Genomic DNA, 19761 nt, shown 5'->3' on the forward strand with positions numbered 1-19761 from the left:
AGCTCTTTGTAGCCTATGGGTTATTAACAGCTGCATTCCCCGAGGGCACTCTCTGGGCATAAATATGGCACCACTGGCACCCAGACCTCAGATCACATCTGTGCAGGAGAGAAGACTGAAGAACAACTGCCTTGCTGTTCCCTGAATCTGGCAAGAGAGGTTGCACCAATCGTTAAACTGAACCTGCTGATCTGTGGGCTAGTAAAGAGAAGACTGGGGCTATGATTCTGGCTTGTGAAAAAGTCACTCCTGAGGCCCTGACAGAAGAAGTGAATCCCAAAAGTCAGTTGGCTGACTTCCTGTTACAGTATCAGGGCCAAAAAACCTGAAGAAGCCCATTCTGGCCAGTAAGAAGCCACAATAGCTTGATCGCCTCCGACCACTGACAAGCAGCCCGGATGACCAAGTCCCGAGACTCAAACGTTGCACTTGGTCTGCTGGACCAAGGAGAGACGAACAAGTTACTTACCTTCGGTAACGATGTATCTGTAAGAAACATTAGTTAGTTAGATTCCTCACCTTAGAATATCCCCAGGCGTCAGACTGGATCCGGAAGATTTTTCGTCAGCAATACCCCTTGCGCGTCGCTAGGCGTCGTCTGCGGCTCCGCGTCCGTCGTCGGCGTCGTGCGCCGAAATGACGTCGTCGGAGTACTTAGACGCCGCCCTCGCGCGCTGACGTCAGTTCTTGTACATAGCTTTCCGCGCCAGGAACGCAGAGCCATGCAAAGACCGACACTGGTGCCAAAAATAAAATCTAGGGGCCTGAAAAGGATAACCTTAACCCTAGATGTCAGTTCGCAGAACGGGGAGGATGGGTGGGTCGGTGAGGAATCTAACTAACTAATGTTTCTTACAGATACATCGTTACCGAAGGTAAGTAACTTGTTCATCTGAAAGAAACACGTTAGTTAGATTCCTCACCTTAGAATAGATACCCAAGCAATACCATCCCCGGTGGTGGGTCTGCGAACCAAGATCACACCAGAAAGTCCTGGAGGACAGAACGGCCGAAGAAGCATCCCTCCGGACTTGGCTGTCAAGGCAATAATGTCTAGCAAACGTGTGTAGCGAAGCCCACGTTGCCGCCTGACAGATGTCCTGCAAAGGGACTCCTCGTCCCAAAGCAGTAGTAGCCGCTGTGGCCCGAGTAGAATGGGCGCGCAGCCCAACAGGAGGGTCCTTTTTCGCCAATGAATAGCAAATTTTGATGCACAAAACGACCCACCGAGAGATGGTCCGTTTGTGCACAGCTTTCCCCTTCTTAGCACCCACGTATCCAACGAAAAGTTGGTCGTCCACCCGGAACTGCTTTGTGCGGTCCAAATAAAAGGAGAGCGCACGTTTTGGGTCCAGACGGTGGAGCCTCTCTTCCTCTTTGGAAGGATGCGGAGGCGGAAAGAAGGTGGGCAAGGTGACAGACTGCCCAAGATGAAATGGAGTCACCACTTTCGGAAGAAAGGAGGGACGAGGCCGAAGGACAACCTTGTCCGGATGAACAGACAGAAAAGGAGGCTTTGAAGATAAAGCCTGGAGCTCACTCACCCGTCTAGCCGAGGTGATGGCTACCAGAAAAGCAGTCTTAAGAGTCAGAAGACGAAGAGGACAATTGTGAAGAGGCTCGAAGGGAGCGCACATCAGGAATGTCAAGACAAGATTCAAGTCCCACTGAGGCATTACAAACGGGACAGGAGGGAACGTGTGAGTAATGCCCTTGAGAAAGCGTGTAACTACAGGGGACTTGAAAAGAGAAGGCTGATCAGGAAGCCGCAAGAAGGCAGAGATGGCAGCAAGATAACCTTTCAGGGTGCCCAGGGCAGAGCCCTGCCGGGCCAAAGAAAGAAGAAAGAGGAGAACCTCAGAAAGAGGGGCGGAAAGGGGATCCACAGCCTTTGCTGTTTACCATGCCACAAATTTGTTCCACCGGCAGGCGTATACCGTCTTTGTGGAGGGACGCCTGGCTGCCAGAATGATATCACAGACTTCAGGAGGCAAGTCAAATGGCATCAACTGCCGCCGCTCAATCTCCACGCATGGAGGTGGAGGCTGGACAGGTTCGGGTGGAGGACCGTCCCCTGCTGCTGCGACAGAAGATCCTCCCGAAGGGGCAGACGTATCGGAGGATCGGTCAACATACTGAGTAGCTCGGGATACCAGTACCTTCGTGCCCAATCCGGAGCCACCAAGATGACTTGGGCCCGGTCGTGCCTGATCTTCTTCAGCACTCTGGGCAGAAGTGGTATAGGCGGAAAGGCGTACAACAGACCGCAACTCCACTCGTGACGAAAAGCGTCGCCGAGCGAGTGCCGCCTTGGAAATTCCAATGCGCAGAACTGCTGACATTGCGCGTTCTCTTCGGTGGCGAATAGATCTAACCAAGGCTCTCCCCACTGCTGAAAGAGACCTTGTGCCACTTCGGAGTTCAGACGCCATTCGTGATCCATCATGCACCGGCGGCTGAGTTCGTCTGCTCTGGCGTTCAGAGAGCCCGCCAGATGTTGAACCACCAGGGTGACGCCCTGGTGTTCCAGCCATGTCCAGAGGCGCAGAGCCTCCTGACAAAGGGTTCACGACCCCACCCCGCCCTGTTTGTTGCAATACCACATGGCGGTGGTGTTGTCCGTGAACACCTGCACGACACTTCCCCTGACAGAGGGAAGGAAGGCTTTCAGTGCAAGTCGGATCGCTCTCAACTCCAACAGGTTGATTTGGAGACGAGACTCCGCCGGAGACCAGAGGCCTCTGATCTCCGCCTCTCCCATATGGCCACCCCATCCCAGGAGGGACGCATCCGTCACTACGACATGCTCCGGTTGGGGAAGGGAGAGGCTCTTGCCCTCGACCCAATCGCGGTCCGTGAGCCACCACTGCAACTGCTGAGCAGTGCCCTCCGAGATCAAGACATGGTCGGACAGGTTGCCGTGATGCTGGGCCCACTGAAACTTCAGGTCCCACTGCAGAGCCCGCATGCGCCGCCTGGCGTGATGCACTAGTAGGATGCAGGAGGCCATCAGCCCCAGAAGCCGCAACACTAGCCTGACCGAAACCCAGGATAGAGGCCGAAAGATGGGAATCAGGGCCTGAATATCCCGGACCCGCTGTTCCGGTGGATAGACCCGGAACTGCGCCGAATCGAGAACTGCTCCGATGAAGAGGAGCTTCTGAGAGGGACTCAAGTGTGACTTCGGCACGTTGATGGAAAATCCCAGCAAATGCAGGAGATCCGCCGTAGTCTGGAGGTGGGAGACGACTGCCTGGGGCGATCCCGCCTTCAACAACCAGTCGTCGAGATAGGGGAAGACTGGAACCCCTGATCTGCGCAGATGAGCTGCGACCACCGCCATCACTTTCGCGAACACCCGAGGGGCACTGGTGAGGCCGAAGGGGAGCACGGTAAACTGAAAGTGCTCTTGGCCCACCGTGAACCGCAGGTAACGCCGGTGGGCCGGCAGGACGGGGATGTGGAAATATGCGTCCTGCAAGTCCAACGCTACCATCCAGTCTCCAGGGTCTAGGGCAGCTAAAACCTGAGCCAAAGTTAACATCTTGAACCTCTCCGGAGGAAGGCATTGACGTTCCGGAGGTCCAAGATAGGGCGTAGGCCCCCTTTGCCCTTCTTGGGAACCAGAAAGTAGTGGGAATAACAACCACGACCTACTTCTGGGCTCGGAACGCGCTCGACGGCCCCCTTGGCCAAGAGGGCCGAAACTTCCTCGTGGAGAAGATTCAAATGATCCCCCGAGATACGGTGGTGCTGCGGTGGCATGGCTGGAGGGGTCGTCTCGAAGGGGAGGGAGTAGCCCCTTCGGACGATTTGCAGCACCCACCTGTCCGATGTGATGGACCGCCAGTGGAGGAGGTGATGGCGAACTCTGCCGCCCACTGGCGTGGAATGGGCCTGAAAGCTCGGACTAGGAAGGCTTTGAGGCGGATGCTGCCGGGGTGGATGTGGGCTGACCTCGTCGACCTCCAGATCCGCCTCGGCAGAAACCACGTCCGCGACCGTGCGCAGGTTGGTTCTGCGGCTGGTGGCTAGGCGTACGTGAGGAGGCACCCCTTCCTTGGCCACGAAAGGGGCGAAAGGCGGAAGTTTGCGACCGCGGGGCCGAGAGGCCCAAGGACTTGGCCGTAGCCCGGGAGTCTTTAAAGCGGTTCAGCGCACTGTCCGCTTTCTCGCCAAAAAGGCGAGTACCATCAAAGGGCATGTCCATGAGAGTGCTCTGGACATCACCCGAAAATGACGTGGACCGCAGCCAGGCGTGACGTCTAAGCGCCACTGTGGTAGAAATGGCCCTACCCAGCGAGTCCCTGGTGTCAAGCCCACATCGTATAGCATGTCGCGCGGCATCCCTCCTATCGGCCAGAGCCTGGGTAAGTCATGTCCGGACCTCCTCCGGACACAGGGGCAGCGCGTCTTCCACCGCATCCCACAGAGAGTGGGAATAACGGTCCAAGAGACAAGCGGTGTTCAAAGACCGCAGGCCCAAACTAAGGGAGGAGAACAGCTTCTTGCCAAACTGTTCTAGTCTCTTGGAATCCCGGTCCGGCAGGGCGGTCGGGAAAGAGGATTGGGAGGTGGAGGCCTGGATAACCAGGCTCTCAGGGGTAGGGTGTTGGGACAGAAAACTGGGGTCGCCCGGAGCAGGGCGGTGGCGCCTGGCGACGTTCCTGTCCACAGGAGGGACTGTGGAGGGCTTGGACCAGGTGCCCTGTAGAACGTCAATGAGGGCCTCATTGAATTGCAGCAGAGGCTCAGTGGAGCTTGCTGCAGACTGAAGCACCTCAGTGAGGACGTTAGTCCTCACAGCCACGGCAGGCAGCTCGAGCCCAAGGGCTGCGGCCGCCTTGCGCAGCACCACAGAGAAAGCAGCGCCCTCCTCCGAAGCCACAGTCGGAGGAGAGACGAATCCAGTGTCTGGAGAGGTATCCAGGCCACTGGCCTCCCCCAGTTCATCTGCCCAGTCCTGTGACATTTGAGCCTGAGCGGCCATAGGATCCTCGGATCCCTCCCAGTTGTCCCCATCATCCGATTCCTGGTATACAGGAGGAAGGTACGGAGCCGGACGGTAGACATAGTGTGTCTCTAGCGGCGCCGAACGCGGCGTCCATCGACGCCGTAGCGGCGCCGGGTCCGGAGTGGGACTGAACTGGGGCCCGATGTCGAGCGGAGTCGGCGTCGGGGGTGGCACCGGTGTCGACGCCGGCGGAGGAGGCGTGACGAGGTCGACCGGCGTCGGCAGGGACTCGGGAACGGGTCCCTCGGGCGCTTGCGGCGTCGAGGCCGGAGCCGTCGACGGCGCCGGGGCCGGAGCCACCGGCAGGCAAGGCAGCCCTGTCGGGTCCGCGGGGTCCGAAGGCGCGCCAGCGGGCGCCGACGGCGGGGCCAGGCTCCTCATGGCCGAGAGGAAGGCACTGACCTCCGCCGGCGTCGCGTCAGTCCCAGGGACCGGCGGGTATGGGGACGTGCGCGGCGCCTGCGGCTCCGCCGGAGCCGCGGGGGTGGAACCACCCTGACCCTCGGCCGAGTCGCGCGACCGGCGAGGGGAGTCCGAAGAGCGGTGTCGCCTCTTGGACTTCTTGGAATGCTTCGACTTACCCGAAGACTTGGATCCCGACGACCGATGGTGACGTCGGCTGCGGCTCCGCGACCGATCCTTGGACCTCCTCCTGGACCGGGATCGAGCGACGCGCGGAGCCGAGTGGCGGATCTCGAGAAGCTTACGGGACCGCTCCCGTCTAGCCTTCGAGGTCAGGGCCTTGCAGTCGGAACACGACTCCGCGTCGTGGTCGAGGCCCAAGCAGTAAAGGCACCGGCGGTGATGGTCCGTAACCGACATCAGGCGGCTACAGTCAGCACAGGCTTTAAAACCAGGCATCCTACCGGCACCGGAGTCGATTGACAAGATCAAAAAAGATCGAAAAAGTTAGTCAAAAAGTGACTAAAGGGGTAGCTCTCCCGGATCTGCGCTTACTGGCGCGGAAAAAAGAAGAACTGACGTCAGCGCGCGAGGGCGGCGTCAAGTACTCCGACGACGTCATTCCGGCGCACGACGCCGACGACGGACACGGAGCCGCAGACGACGCCTAGCGACGCGCAAGGGGTATTGCTGACTAAAAATCTTCCGGATCCAGTCTGACGCCTGGGGATATTCTAAGATGAGGAATCTAACTAACGTGTTTCTTTCAGATGTCTGTATTCAGTTTGGTCACCAAAGACTTGCACTAGTCTTTCCCAAAGTGAACTGCTGGTTCCACTAAGACTGGAGACCAGTAGTCCAGGGGCAACTAGACTTTTGCTGGACCAAAGAGGACATTGAGGGACACCAACTACTATTGCCAAAGTTGCCCCACCTGGAATGTGGACCTAGGAGTAGCCCCAGGAATCTCCTTGTCGACCACACAGCATCCTTAGCATCTTCAGCATTCTGTATCACTTGCATCAGGACCACTCTATTGAAGTTTTTGGTGGTACAATGACATCTTTCTTTACAAATAGGTGTTGGATTTCTCTTGTGATTTGTGACTTTCTTATTTTTATGGTTTGGTGCTTGTAAATGCTTTACACATTTCTTTGTTTACGCCTGACTACTCATAAACCACAGCTAAGGTTGAACAATCAAAAAAACTCCCTGGACTCACGTCGGTATCGTGAGCGTATTACACGGTGAGGTCGACAAAACAGCCATATAATACACAACTTTCCTCATTGTATGTTATTCGCAGCTTGTGTACTTTAGCCTGACAGCTTCCTTCATTTTTCTCATTTACTGAAAGATAAGTCTCGCCTGCAGGAAACGCTCATACTCAGTCACTTGGACCAATCTATTGTTTTAAAAGAAACCTCTAAAAAGGGGCTTTGAGCATTTCCATTACTTACCATTGGCTGGCTTCATTGTCACTCCCATTTCAATGCTTCTCATTGGTCAGTGTGTTTAGACTTTACTTCCTCTTCGTGTGTTCGTTCCTTCAACGGAGCATGGGCCAAGCCTTCTCCATTGTCTTGCTTCCTCCTTCATTGCTTGTTGCTTCCATTTTTTGGCCCCCTCCCTCCTACGTTGTTGCTGCCACCATTCCCACCCCGCCCTCCATTGCTGGATTAGAAATTGAATAGAAGCCAAAGTCAGAAGCCTCCTCTCCCTTATCATTACTCACACCAACTAAATATAGAAAGCTTTATTTAAAAACAGTTGCTGATTAATCTTTCAGTAGCCTGTGGATCAGTGGACTAGATTCACAAGTTTTGTTGCCATCTGTATACATATAACACTGCGCTGCTTTGGCTCTTTGTCCCAGCCCCACTGGCCTTCCAGAGGCTTCGGAGTGCCTCTCTCTCCAAAAAGGCCAGCCTACCTCTGTTTGAAAAATTATTAGTAGTGCAGGAAATATATTTTTGGAACTGGGATAGCCAAACCTAGTGAGATTTGAATCTCGAACACCCAGGGACCTACATCACGTTAGTCACGCCAGCGGGCGCTTTGTCTCTGGAGAGGCGTCATCACCAGAGATTGTTATCTTTATTTGAGAAGAGAAGTCTTATATTGAAAGAAACACACTGACTAAAAATATAGAGAGCAGGGGAATTTACTGCTGTAGCATTTAATTCACAAAGACATCAACTGGAGTAAAGTGAGGCCACCATCTGAGCATCTTAAATTTATGCCAGCAGTCTTATAACATATCTACAAAAACATCCACTGCAGTAAAGTAAGGCTGCCGTCTGAGAACATATTCACAAAGAATTCCACTAGAACGAATTAAGGGTGATGAATTAACATCTTAGTTTTACACCAGTTGCCTTTCACCATATTTACAACAACATCAATATAAGTAAAGTAAGGCATGCATGTTGTGCATCGTACATTTGCATCTGTCATAGCATACTGTATTAACAAAGACTTCTTTTGGAGCAGATTACAGGAGGCATGTGTTTATTCTGGAGTAACACTATTCACTTTACACTATATTGACCAAGATTTTCAATGCAGCAAGTAAGGAGATAGCAGTAATATGCTCGGATTTACACCTTCAAAAACAACAGATGGTTAAAAAAAGTATTATGATCATTGTGAGAAGTTGGCCTGATGTATGATGTCACTAGTTCTAGTGTACACCTTATATCAGTCCAAATACCCTTATGGTGATTGGTTGTAAAGTCAACCTTATAGACCAGCTATCCTAGTGGTAGCATGGACAAGAGCAGTCTTAGGCTAAACTCTGAATGGCATGTGAAGCCAGCTGTGATACCATATATAATCCCTTGAATACCAAATGAAAGGACACCACAACAGATATATATATAAAATAAAGTGTATTTATTCTAGTCAAACCCTCAGCACTCTTTATGAGATTAGAGGTAAGTACAACACAGTCTTATTTAAGCATACATTAAGTCACACAGGTAAGTAATACAGTTAGGCCCTAGGGGCCACGCAAACCATATACTAAGTAAGTGGTATAAGGACCACTGTCACGGAAATAGAATAGGCCTAGGCCTAGGGAATCGCTGGGGCTACACTACACTAGCGTTAGTTAGGAAGTGGGAGGCCCACGGGATTCGTGTGCAGAGTGGAAACACTCACGCGTAATGCGTAAAAGTCAATAGCAATAGTACAGTTTAGAAAACGGTAGATTTAGGACACTTCCGGAGTAGCTAGGAAGTTGAGACTGGAAAACTAGACACTAGGATAGTCACTATCCTGATGAGCACCGGAGTACCCAAGTTACCTAGCCCACAGGCTGCGGGTGCATAGGGGTGAAGATGCGTCGGTTTTCGTCGTCGACTCCTATGGATGCCTGAAGAAAGATGCTGACAGGCAGTCAGTGAAGAGTGTCCGGTGGATCCCAAGGCTGGGATCAAGAAGAGAGGAAACCTGCAAGCAGAAGGGACAGAGTCAAGGTCACTAGCCAGTGACCACGTGGAACCAGGAAAGAACCAGGCGATGTCGTGAAGATTGCAGGTGAAGGTGAAGCTTGTCGCTGCAGCCAGGAGGACCAGGAAGCGTCGAGGACGACCAGGACCAGGAGGCGAGCTGTCCCACGAAGGCTCTTGCTGACGGCGGCGTCGAAGTTGGACTAGGACTCACCAAGCCTTGGCAAGCGGAACCCACGAAGAACGGAGGACTTGCTTCTGGTGCAGACCAGGAAGGTCTGGGGTGCTTCTTCTTTGCAGAGAAGCGGGAGCCAGTCTGGAGGAGCCAAACCAGCGCAGAAGATTTCAGGGTGCGTCGTCACAAAGGCCACTAGCCAGCGGGCAAGCAACCGGACAGACGCGGCAAGCAGGAAAATGCAGAAGGGCCCCACGCAGGACTCGTGGAGTGTGGGGGGCTGATCTTCGGTGCAGATGGTGCTTGGGGTTGGGGCTTCTCAATCCCCGGTGCACAACTTCGAGGGTGCCTCAGAAGCTGCGCTTTAAGTTACTAGCCACTTTTCCCAGGTAGCCGGTCCCGCGTCGCTCGTCGCCTCCACGGATCTCAGCTTTGCTGTGGATGTGGATCAGGGTCGGAGAAGTCTGGAAGTCAAGGCTCTGGTCGGGCTCTGCAGTCGGTTCCTCGTAGAACGTGGGCAAAGCAAAGGGTAGTCTCTTGATGGTGCCTGTTTGCACAGGGTAGCCACTCCTTGGCTACAAGGGAGATTCTTCAGTCTTCTTCTTTCGTCGAATGTCGAAGGTCCAGAGTTTCTGTTCAAGTTTGCAGGTTCAGGATAATCTAAAGTCTTGAGGCCCAACTCCCACTCTTATACTAATCTGGGGGGCTGGGATACCTGCTACGTCACGCCTTATGGGTGGGACCCGGGAGGGGGTGGTTACACCCACTTCCCTTTGTCCAGTTTCGCGCCAGAGCTGGGGCTGGAGTGCCCCAGCGCCGGTTTGAACTGGACTATGCAAGGAACACATTGTGTGCCCCAGGCATGTCTCATTCCTTTCAGCCCACCCTGCCCCAATACACTAAAGGCTGTCTGGGGAGGTGCTAGCACCTCCCCAAGCAGGAAACCTATTGTCCAGGCCTCCCTGGCTGGGATCACTCCCAGCTGCAGGAGGTCAGACTTGTGTCGTGGCAGCAGCATCCATTTTGTGATGCTGAGGCTTTGGTCAGAGGCTAACAGTGAAGTATGATTTTAACATGTCTTTCCCTCTAGAAGGGGGAATAATATCCTCATGTCCAGAAATGGCATGGGGGTATTATTCCACAGTGTTAGACACCTTACACGACATGTTTCGATAAAGCCAAACCATAGTTACCATAACCGTCTAAGATTATAAGGCACTTTAAGAGTATATGGTAGGCTATATCATAGAACAGCTATAAGGACTTGGTTCCGAAAGCTGCAGACAGGCTCAGCTCATGCTAGAGCACCATCTCACATGTTACCAAGCACTCTGCCTCCAGGATTGTTAAGGCCTGCCATAGGAGTGACTGATAGGTACACATGTGTCTATATGTAAGTTAGGTATAGGTATACTACACCTAAGCAAGGGGTGATTACACAACCTTGCCCCAGCTGAGTGATCAGCCAGTTGTGTCAGAATGGAAGGCCAGGCCAGGGGTGGCATAATACATGCTGCAGCCCCTGGTAGGCCTAGGGTACACCTATGCCCTGGGTACCTAGGGTACACTGTACAGGGGCCAATAAGGTGACCCTATCCAAATGGGTTATGCACCTAAAGTACATAGTATTAATTTAGAGAGAGAACAGCAGGGCTGTGGGTCTGATTAGCAGGCCCACAGCCACATCTAAGTCGAAAACCAGTAAAGCAAAAGCAAAAAGTGGGGGTGAACATAGAAAGCAGACCCTACTCTCCTACACAACCCCCCCCCCAAACTTAGGGACATTAAACTAACCTTGACCAGTTGAGTCTTCATGTTCTAAGTGGAAATATCTGGAGAGTCCATCTGCATTGGCATGGTCAGTCCCAGGTCTATGTTCCACTGTGAAGTCCATCCCCTGTAGGGAAATGGACCACCTAAGAAGTTTGGGATTTTCACCCTTCATCTGATTTAGCCACAAGAGGGGCTTATGGTCTGTCTGAATCTTGAAGTGAGTGCCAAACAAGTATGGCCTCAGCTTCTTCAGGGCCCAAACCACAGCAAAGGCCTCCCTCTCAATAGCTGACCAACGTTTCTCTCTAGGGGTCAGCCTTCTACTTATAAAAGCAATGGGCTGGTCTTGACCATCTACATTCAGTTGTGAAATAACAGCTCCCACACCTAACTCAGAAGCATCTGTCTGGACAATGAACTCTTTGGAGTAGTCTGGACTTTTCAGAATAGGTGCACTGCGCATGGCCTGCTTCAGGTCATCAAATGCTTTTTGACAGCTCACTGTCCACTGAACTTTCTTTGGCATCTTCTTGGAGGTCAAGTCATTAAGTGGTGACACTATGGACCCATAGTTCTTAACAAACTTTCTGTAGTACCCAGTCAGGCCCAAGAAAGCTCTGACCTGAGTCTGGGTAGTTGGAGGAGCCCAGTCCTTTATGGTCTGGATCTTGCTCTCCAGTGGTTGAACCTGACCCCCACCAACTAGGTGGCCCAGGTATACAACCTTGCTCTGCCCTATCTGGCACTTAGTGGCCTTGATAGTGAGGCCTGCCTTTTGCAGGGCCTCTAAAACATTCCTCAGGTGGACCAGGTGATCCTCCCAGGTGGAGCTAAAGACAGCAATATCATCAAGATAAGCTGCACAATAATCATCCAACCCAGTAAGGACTTGATTCACCAACCTTCGGAAAGTGGCAGGTGCATTCTTCAAACCAAAGGGCATTACCACAAATTGATAATGTCCTCCTGGGGTCGAGAAAGCAGTTTTGGCCTTTGCACACTCAGCTAGTCTGATTTGCCAGTAGCCTGCTGTCAGGTCAAATGTGCTCAAAAACTTAGCAGCTGCCAGTCTGTCAATGAGCTCATCTGCCCTAGGTATTGGGTGGGCATCTGTCCTAGTGACAGCATTGAGACCTCTGTAATCCACGCAAAACCTCATCTCTCTCTTACCATCTTGGGTGTGAGGTTTTGGCACAAGAACTACAGGACTAGCCCAAGGGCTCCCTGAAGGTTCAATGACTCCCAGCTCCAACATCTTTTGTACCTCAACTTTTATGCAGTCCCTGATATGGTCAGGTTGCCTGTAGATTTTACTCTTCACAGGCAGACTGTCACCAGTGTCCACCTCATGGGTGCACCTGATTGTCTTACTTGGGGTCAGAGAGAACATATGTCTGTAGGATTGCAGAACTTGTCTGCAGTCCTGTTGCTGATGGACAGTGAGGCTGTCAGAAAAGACCACACCATCAACTGAGCCATCATCAGGGTTCTGAGTCAACAGGTCTGGGAGAGGGTCACTCTCTTCCTCCTGCCCCTCATCTGTAGCCATGAGTAGCCCCATGTCTGCCCTGTCAACATATGCCTTCAATCTGTTGACATGAAGCACCCTGTGGGGGCTTCTGGGAGTCCCAAGGTCCACCAAGTAGGTGACTTCTCCCTTTTTCTCAACAATAGTGTGGGGTCCAGACCATTTGTCTTGGAGTGCTGCTGGGGCCACTGGCTCCAACACCCACACTTTCTGTCCTGGCTGGTAAACAGTCAGTACAGCCTTTTGGTCATGCCAAGCTTTTTGGAGTTCTTGGCTTGCCTCAAGGTTTTTAGAAGCCTTCTTCATATACTCTGCCATCCTGGAGCGGAGACCAAGTACATAATCCACTATGTCTAGTTTGGGTTGTCTGAGAGGTCTCTCCCATCCTTCCTTCACCAAACACAGGGGTCCTCTCACAGGATGCCCAAACAAAAGCTCAAAAGGGCTGTAGCCAACCCCCTTTTGTCGGACCTCTCTGTAAGCAAACAGAAGGCAGGGTAAAAGGATGTCCCATCTTCGCCTAAGCTTGTCTGGTAATCCTTTTATCATTCCCTTTAGGGTCTTGTTGAATCTCTCAACAAGCCCATTGCACTGTGGGTGATAGGGTGTGGTGAACTTGTAGTTAACACCACACTCCTTCCACATTGCAGTCAAGTATCCTGACATGAAGTTGGCACCTCTGTCAGAAATGACCTCCTTTGGAAAGCCCACTCTGGAGAATACTCCAAGCAGGGCCCTTGCCACAACAGGAGCTGTTGTGGTCCTCAGGGGAATTGCTTCTGGGTACCTGGTGGCATGGTCCACTATCACCAGTATGAATCTGTGCCCAGATGCTGTTTGTGGGTCCATTGGTCCTACAATATCTATGCCCACTCTTTCAAAGGGGGCCTTTGTGGTGCCACCTGATTTGCCACTGGCTTGGCAGGTGACACAGGAGCGACAAAACTCCTTAGTATCTTCTGACATATGGGGCCAGTGAAAGTGAGGGACAAGCCTGTCCCAAGTCTTGTTCTGGCCTAGATGTCCTGCAAGGGGAATATCATGGGCCAAGGTAAGAAGGAAGCCTCTGAACTTCAGTGGTATGACCAACCTCCTGGATGCACCAGGCTTGGGGTCTCTAGCCTCTGAATACAGTAGCCCTTCATCCCAATACACTCTATGGGTACCTTGAGCATTCCCTGCAGCCTCAGCAGCAGCCAGCTGTCTGAGGGGTTCAAGAGAGGGGCAGTCTAATTGAGCCTGCCTCAGATCTGCCCTTGAAGGTCCCCCTGTCCCAAGAAACTCAACCTGATCAGGTTCAAGTTCTTCTAGGACAGTTCCTTCAGGGCTCTCAGAATCATCCTCCTGGGAGGGCTGATCCACCACCTGAGGCAGGGGGGAAGGCACAGCCTTAACCCTACTGCTCTTTCTCTTGGGTTGTGACTGGTCCATAGTTTCAGGATCCAGCACTTGTTCAGTGGTGCACTTTTTGGCCTGTGACCTGGTCACAGCAAGGACATGTGCATCTATCCTCAGCATTTCTGCATGGGTCCTATACTCCACTTCAGACCAAACTGAAGTTTCAAGATCATTGCCCAGTAAACACTCTACAGGAAGGTCTGAACTAACAACAACTTTCTTGAGGCCAGTTACCCCTCCCCAGGAGAAGTTAACAATAGCCACACTATGGGAGGTAGTGGCATTGCTAGCGTTGGTCACTAGGTAATTCTCACCTAGTATGATCTGTCCAGGGTCCACAAAAGCAGGTGTCACCATTGTGACACTAGCTCCAGTGTCCCTGTAGGCCTGAGCCATTCTTTGGTTGATAAAAGGAGTCTGTCTGTACTTGCCCAGGTTACTGGGGCCTACAGTAGAGGACAAAGCTAAGTCCCCATCACAGATCAGAACAGCCTGAGTAGGTACTCTGACTAGGCCAGAATCGTCCTCAGTTCCCAGGGTTAACCCTACTACACCCTTTTGCTGGGAACCACCACTTACAGCTGAACTAGGGGGTACAGTTGCCTTAGGGGCAATGGTGGCTGGGGGCTTATCCTTTTTGGTGCACTCACTAAACCAATGTGAGTTGGACTTACAATAGTTGCACCATGGCTTCTTTTGGCCATCTTTCTTTTTATCCTTTTTGGGACCACCCTCCCCCTGAGCCTTTTGGGGGCCTGGTGAAGACTTCTGGTCTTTTTGTTTCTGATCATTACCCTTCTGGTCTGCCTTTTTCTGATCACCGCCCTGGTTCTGGTTTTTCTGCTTAACTCTAGTCCTGACCCATCTATCTGCCTTCTTTCCCAATTCTTGGGGAGAAGTCAGATCAGAATCAATCAGGTGTTGATGCAATAGCTGGTTTTGACAGTTGTTAAGTATTTGCTCTCTCATGATCAAATTATACAATCCTGTATAGTCCTTAACCTTACTTCCCATCAGCCAGCCTTCCAGAGCCTTAGTGGCACAATCTACAAAGTCAGTCCAGTCCTGAGTCTGTGTCTTCTGGGTATCCCTGAACAACAACCTGTATTGTTCAGTGGTTAGGCCAAACCCATCAATCAGAGCACTCTTCAGGACAGTGTAATTATCTGCATCCTCATCACTAACTGTGAGGAGCTTGTCTCTACCTTTCTCAGAGAAGGAGAGCCACAAGATAGCTGCCCACTGACTTTGGGGTACCTGCTGTACTTTGCAAGCCCTCTCCAAAGCAGTTATCCATTTGTGGATGTCATCCCCACACTTGTAGGGAGGGACAATCTTGCTCAGGTTTCTATTATCATAGTGCCTGTCTCTATCCTTAGGGATATTGCTGCCACCAGGGGTTTTTACCCACTTAACTTTTGCTCTCTAGCCAGAGCAAGCTTCTCCTTGGCAAGGGCAAGTTCTTCCCTCTGAATCCTCAGATTAGCTTCCCTCATTCTGGCTTCATGCTCCTTTCTCTCAGGGGAAGTCATTCCCCTGTGAGAGGAAGCATTAGAGATGTTAGAGACATGGGAGTGGATGGATTCCCTTGAAGGGGATCTGTCCCTCCTGCTTCTCTGTGTAAGCCTACTTGGGGGTCTGTATGGGGGGACCCCATGCAAACTCCCATGTAAGCTTAGGTTAGCCTGGCTAAGTCTTCCTACTTGGCCCTGGCTGTCTACCTCTTCATCTGAAGTCCCATCTGACTCCTCTGTGGTGGGTATGTGGTAAATAATTTAATTACCGGAACTTAATTTGATGCGGAAAATTAATAATAATAGCTCAGTAAAATAAGAGGCAGAATCCGTGGTATTAGAGGTTCGGAACGGGCTTTATTCCAAAATCAATTCGAATTGATGGACTCCATATTCCATCACCACGAAGGTTCAGGAAGTGAAGGACCATACTTTATTGACAGGTAATCATTTTTATACAATAGGCATTACAGTGAAACAGATGCAGGAGGCGTAACAATTGATAACAAAGATAAAACATACATGTGTAACTAAAGTGGGTGTAACTGGGCGTAACTAAAGAACGTCATTAGATATGATGTCACAAGTAGGTGGCACCATGAAAGAATTTTGCAATGTCAGCAGAAATACTCGGCAGAGATGCGCGCGCAGCAGCATGACGTGTGATTGACGTGCAACTAGGGGGTGAAGGGGACTTGACATTTAGCTCTACATGTGGAGACAGAAGTCTGGGGGGTCAAGTCAACCTAATCCCAAATCATATCTAACATCCTATGTTTAAAGAACTATGTTATCCAAAAGGAAAGGTCTTTCGAACAAAATCTATTCTATACTGACTGTGAGTGCGTGTACAAGCGTCTAAGTGTCTACACTAGATGCGAGGGCAGAAATCTTCCATAGTAACAGGGCTATGAATTACTTGCATAAAGACAGAGAAGCCGGGCCCTTTGCTCGGTAGCTGGAAGAATGTTTACTTAAACTACTAGACAGGAATGCATTGGATAGGGAGCGGAGCAGATAATCTCGAAGGTGAAATACAGTTTTTGGCAGGCAACAGGCTGGAGTCAGGCACCGTTAGCCGCGCAGGGAATAGGACAGAGTTCATGGATACAGATGCGAGCTCAGACTGGAGCTTTCAGAGGCAGAAGGCAGGAAAAGGCTTAATGGCAGAATCAGGGCCTACTCGCCTGGACTGAAAAATGGGATAAATGAACCATATAAAGCCGGTGGCCTTTCATACTTAGGAATGGAATATCCGATCCATTCATGGCGGATCTGAAAGAGGACATGTTGGCGGTGGACGCACATGTGTTTGCGTCTTCATAACTGGAACTGGAGGGAACATACATGTACTTGTGATTTATACATGAAACCGTTGGGGTCCAAGATAGGGGACATAACTGATCATAAAAATCCATATTTCCACATTCCCTCCTTGTCCCCTACTTGCCCTTAAGAGATATCAATCTTCATCAATCCGTTGATCTGTTCATATAGCATCATTTGTTCTTCTTTCTTCTTCCGGGATGAATGAAATCTTGATGGTGGAATACACGATGTGGCACACAGACCACAAATCGCTGGTCCACATTGTAGGCATAAGCAGCAACTGAATAGTATGAGAAAGCCAATACCTAGGAAGGATAGGACCCTCCATCCAAAGGTTGATAATACACTCCAAAACCAACCGGACCAAGTCCAGGTGCCTGGATTCTGGTGTATCTGGCTTACAATCTTATGAAGGCGAGTTATGGCTTTATATACAGATGGCGAATTTTCTGGTATGAAAATGCAACAGCTTGATCCGATGACCCTACAAGCTCCGCCCCTATCGGCCAGGATGACGTCAAGGACAAGACGATTTTGAAGCACAACAATCCGCATAGCAGACTGCTCTTCTGTTAAATTGCCTAAGGCGGAAATAGTTTCGTTCACTACTGCTTCAAGGGTTCTGGTTAATCTACGTATCAGCTTGCTATTGGTAACTGTACCTATATAGGGAAAGAGACCTTTATTGAAATCTGTGTATTTTTCCCATGCTGTCTCAGTGTAATCGACTATTGGGAGATCTCTCCGTTCTCTATTGTGTACTAAATGAGTATTTCTATGATAATCAGGAGGAGCTAGGAAAACAGGTGGCAAAAGGAATCCGATGTAGCAGGTACCATCCCAATCTAGAGGCAAACGTATATGCAGTCTGACCACATACGAAGTAGGAATGGCGAGAAGCTCTAAATGTAGACTTGCCTTGATCACTGAATTCTATTACAGTGGTGCATCTACTATGGCCCATATGTATGGAACCATTCTTTCTTACACATAATTCACCTTTAACTGGAAATACTGACATGGCGGGCAAAATCGGTGCAGCTTCGGATTCAACATTCAGGATCATGAGATTAAGCGTGAAATTCCCTAATCCATATACTTCATTTTCTAGATCAGTTCCTGTTCTTTTGGGAAGTCCCTCCTTGTTAGGGTAACAGACTTTGAGTAAAACTAAGTTCAGGTTTCCCCATACCCAATTGTCTTGATAAACTGCAGAATTCGAATCTAGGGAATTAATTAAACTAAACCATGCTCCACAGGAGCCATTGTGTGTGAACGGATATGGAAAGAGAGGCAGAATTCCCTTATAGTTCTGATAGGGAGGGAGTCGGCCACATATCCAACAATTTGTAGCATTGCTAGCCTGATGGGAATGATGTAACATACTAATAAAAGTGTTATTGCGCAGCGCAAATCTATAGGACAACTCATGCGGGGGTAATTCACTAAAAGAATGTTCAGCAGTAACATTGTAAATATGTTTAGAAATAGGATAATATATGTGCAACAATATACTTGCAGCGATTATTAAAAGACTTAAGAAAAACAAAATTAATAACGTCACTGTGCAATGACTACGCAGTGATTTACAGTACGCATGTTGTTTCAACTGCATCCTTCGGTTTCTTTCTCTATTCAGGTCTAAGGGATACATGTCAGAGACAAATTCGACCGATTCACCTTGGAGAGGACTTAAACAATCAAATTGTCTGACTTGTTAGACAGTAGTTTTAGTTTATATTGTTCCTTGTCATTCAGTTCAACCAAAGGAAGCTTTGAGTCAATCGGTGAAGACACGCGAGGTGTGTCGTTTACATCTGACGGTAGTCCATGAAATTTCTTGATATGACTTGAATGTATCCAGCCTTTGCGACCTTCGATCTTCACGGCTGTCCTCGTTGTTAACAGTACGAGTTGAGGCGATTTCCACCTAGGATCCAGCTGAGACTTCCGGTCAAAGTTCCTCACTAACACCAGGTCCCCGGGAATTACGTCATGGGGTTTCACCTCGGTGTTGTCGGGAAAGGCTGCAGCTACCTGTGAACGACAAGATTGTAGTGCAGACATCAAGGAAGCCAAGTAATCTGTCAGCATATTACAGTCAACATCAGTTATTTTGCGTGGTATAGGCGTCCCCCACATATTTGGTGGTCTGCCAAAGACCACCTCATAAGGGGATAGCCCTGTTCGAGAGTGCGCTACCATTCTCATGTAAAAGAGTGCAACTGGTAAGGCTACTACCCAGTCGACACCTTTCTCTCTACATATTTTGGACAATCTAATTTTCAGAGTTTGATTATGTCGTTCCACGAGACCTGCTGCCTCGGGGTGTCGGACACAGTGAAATCTCCACTGATAGCCTAACAAAAGTGAAACGTGTTTCATTAGTTCGGATGAGAACGGCTGGCCGTTATCTGAGTAGACAACACGTGGTAAACCGTACCGTGGGAAGAATTCTCGAACTAACTGTTTGGCAGTAGTCGGGGCAGTGTAATCTGAAACCGGGTATGCCTCTGTCCAACGGGAAAGAGCACAGACAACTACGAGAACATATTTGAATCCTCGACATCGTTCCATCTGGATATAATCCATCTGGAGGACTTCAAAAGGGTGATCAGGAGGCTGAAATCCACCCTGTTCTACGGGAATGCTTTTACCTGGGTTAAACTGACAACAGATCATACAGGTACGAACTTTTTGTTTAGCTGCTGCTCGTAAATGTTTGTTGAACCAAATGTGTTGAATGCTGTCTAGCATAGCTTTTTCTCCTAGGTGCGCTGGACTATGTACAGTATTAATGATAACTTGGACCATTGAATCAGGAAGGAACCATACAGATTTTTCCTTCGTCATCCATCCTTGATCCGTTTGGATCCCTCCTAATTCAGTCCATTTCTTTATTTCCTCTGGTGTAGCATGTGTCTGTATGTCAATTACGTCAAGAGCGGGATCCTTAACCATCATGCAATGTGTTGGTGTCGGGACTATTGTCTTTGTCATGTCAGATGTTTGAGTTTGAGCAGTCTGTTTAGCTGTTCTGTCAGCTAGATCATTGCCTTGGGAAATGATATCAGTAACTTTCGTATGAGCTTTACATTTCATAATTGATATTGCAGTGGGTAGATGTATTGCATCTAATAAGGCATGAATGAGGGGTCCGTGCTGAATGTGGGCAC

General features: G+C 50.1%; 1 protein-coding gene across 1 annotated transcript in view; it reads right to left on the reverse strand.

The window, feature by feature from the left end:
• DNAH8 (dynein axonemal heavy chain 8) overlaps window positions 1-19761 on the reverse strand; it is a 13985216-nt gene that overhangs the window by 12539906 nt on the left and 1425549 nt on the right. The gene's annotated exons all lie outside the window — the stretch shown is intronic.

Source organism: Triturus cristatus, chromosome 6, assembly GCF_964204655.1.
Source record: "Triturus cristatus chromosome 6, aTriCri1.1, whole genome shotgun sequence".
NCBI lineage: Eukaryota > Metazoa > Chordata > Amphibia > Caudata > Salamandridae > Triturus > Triturus cristatus.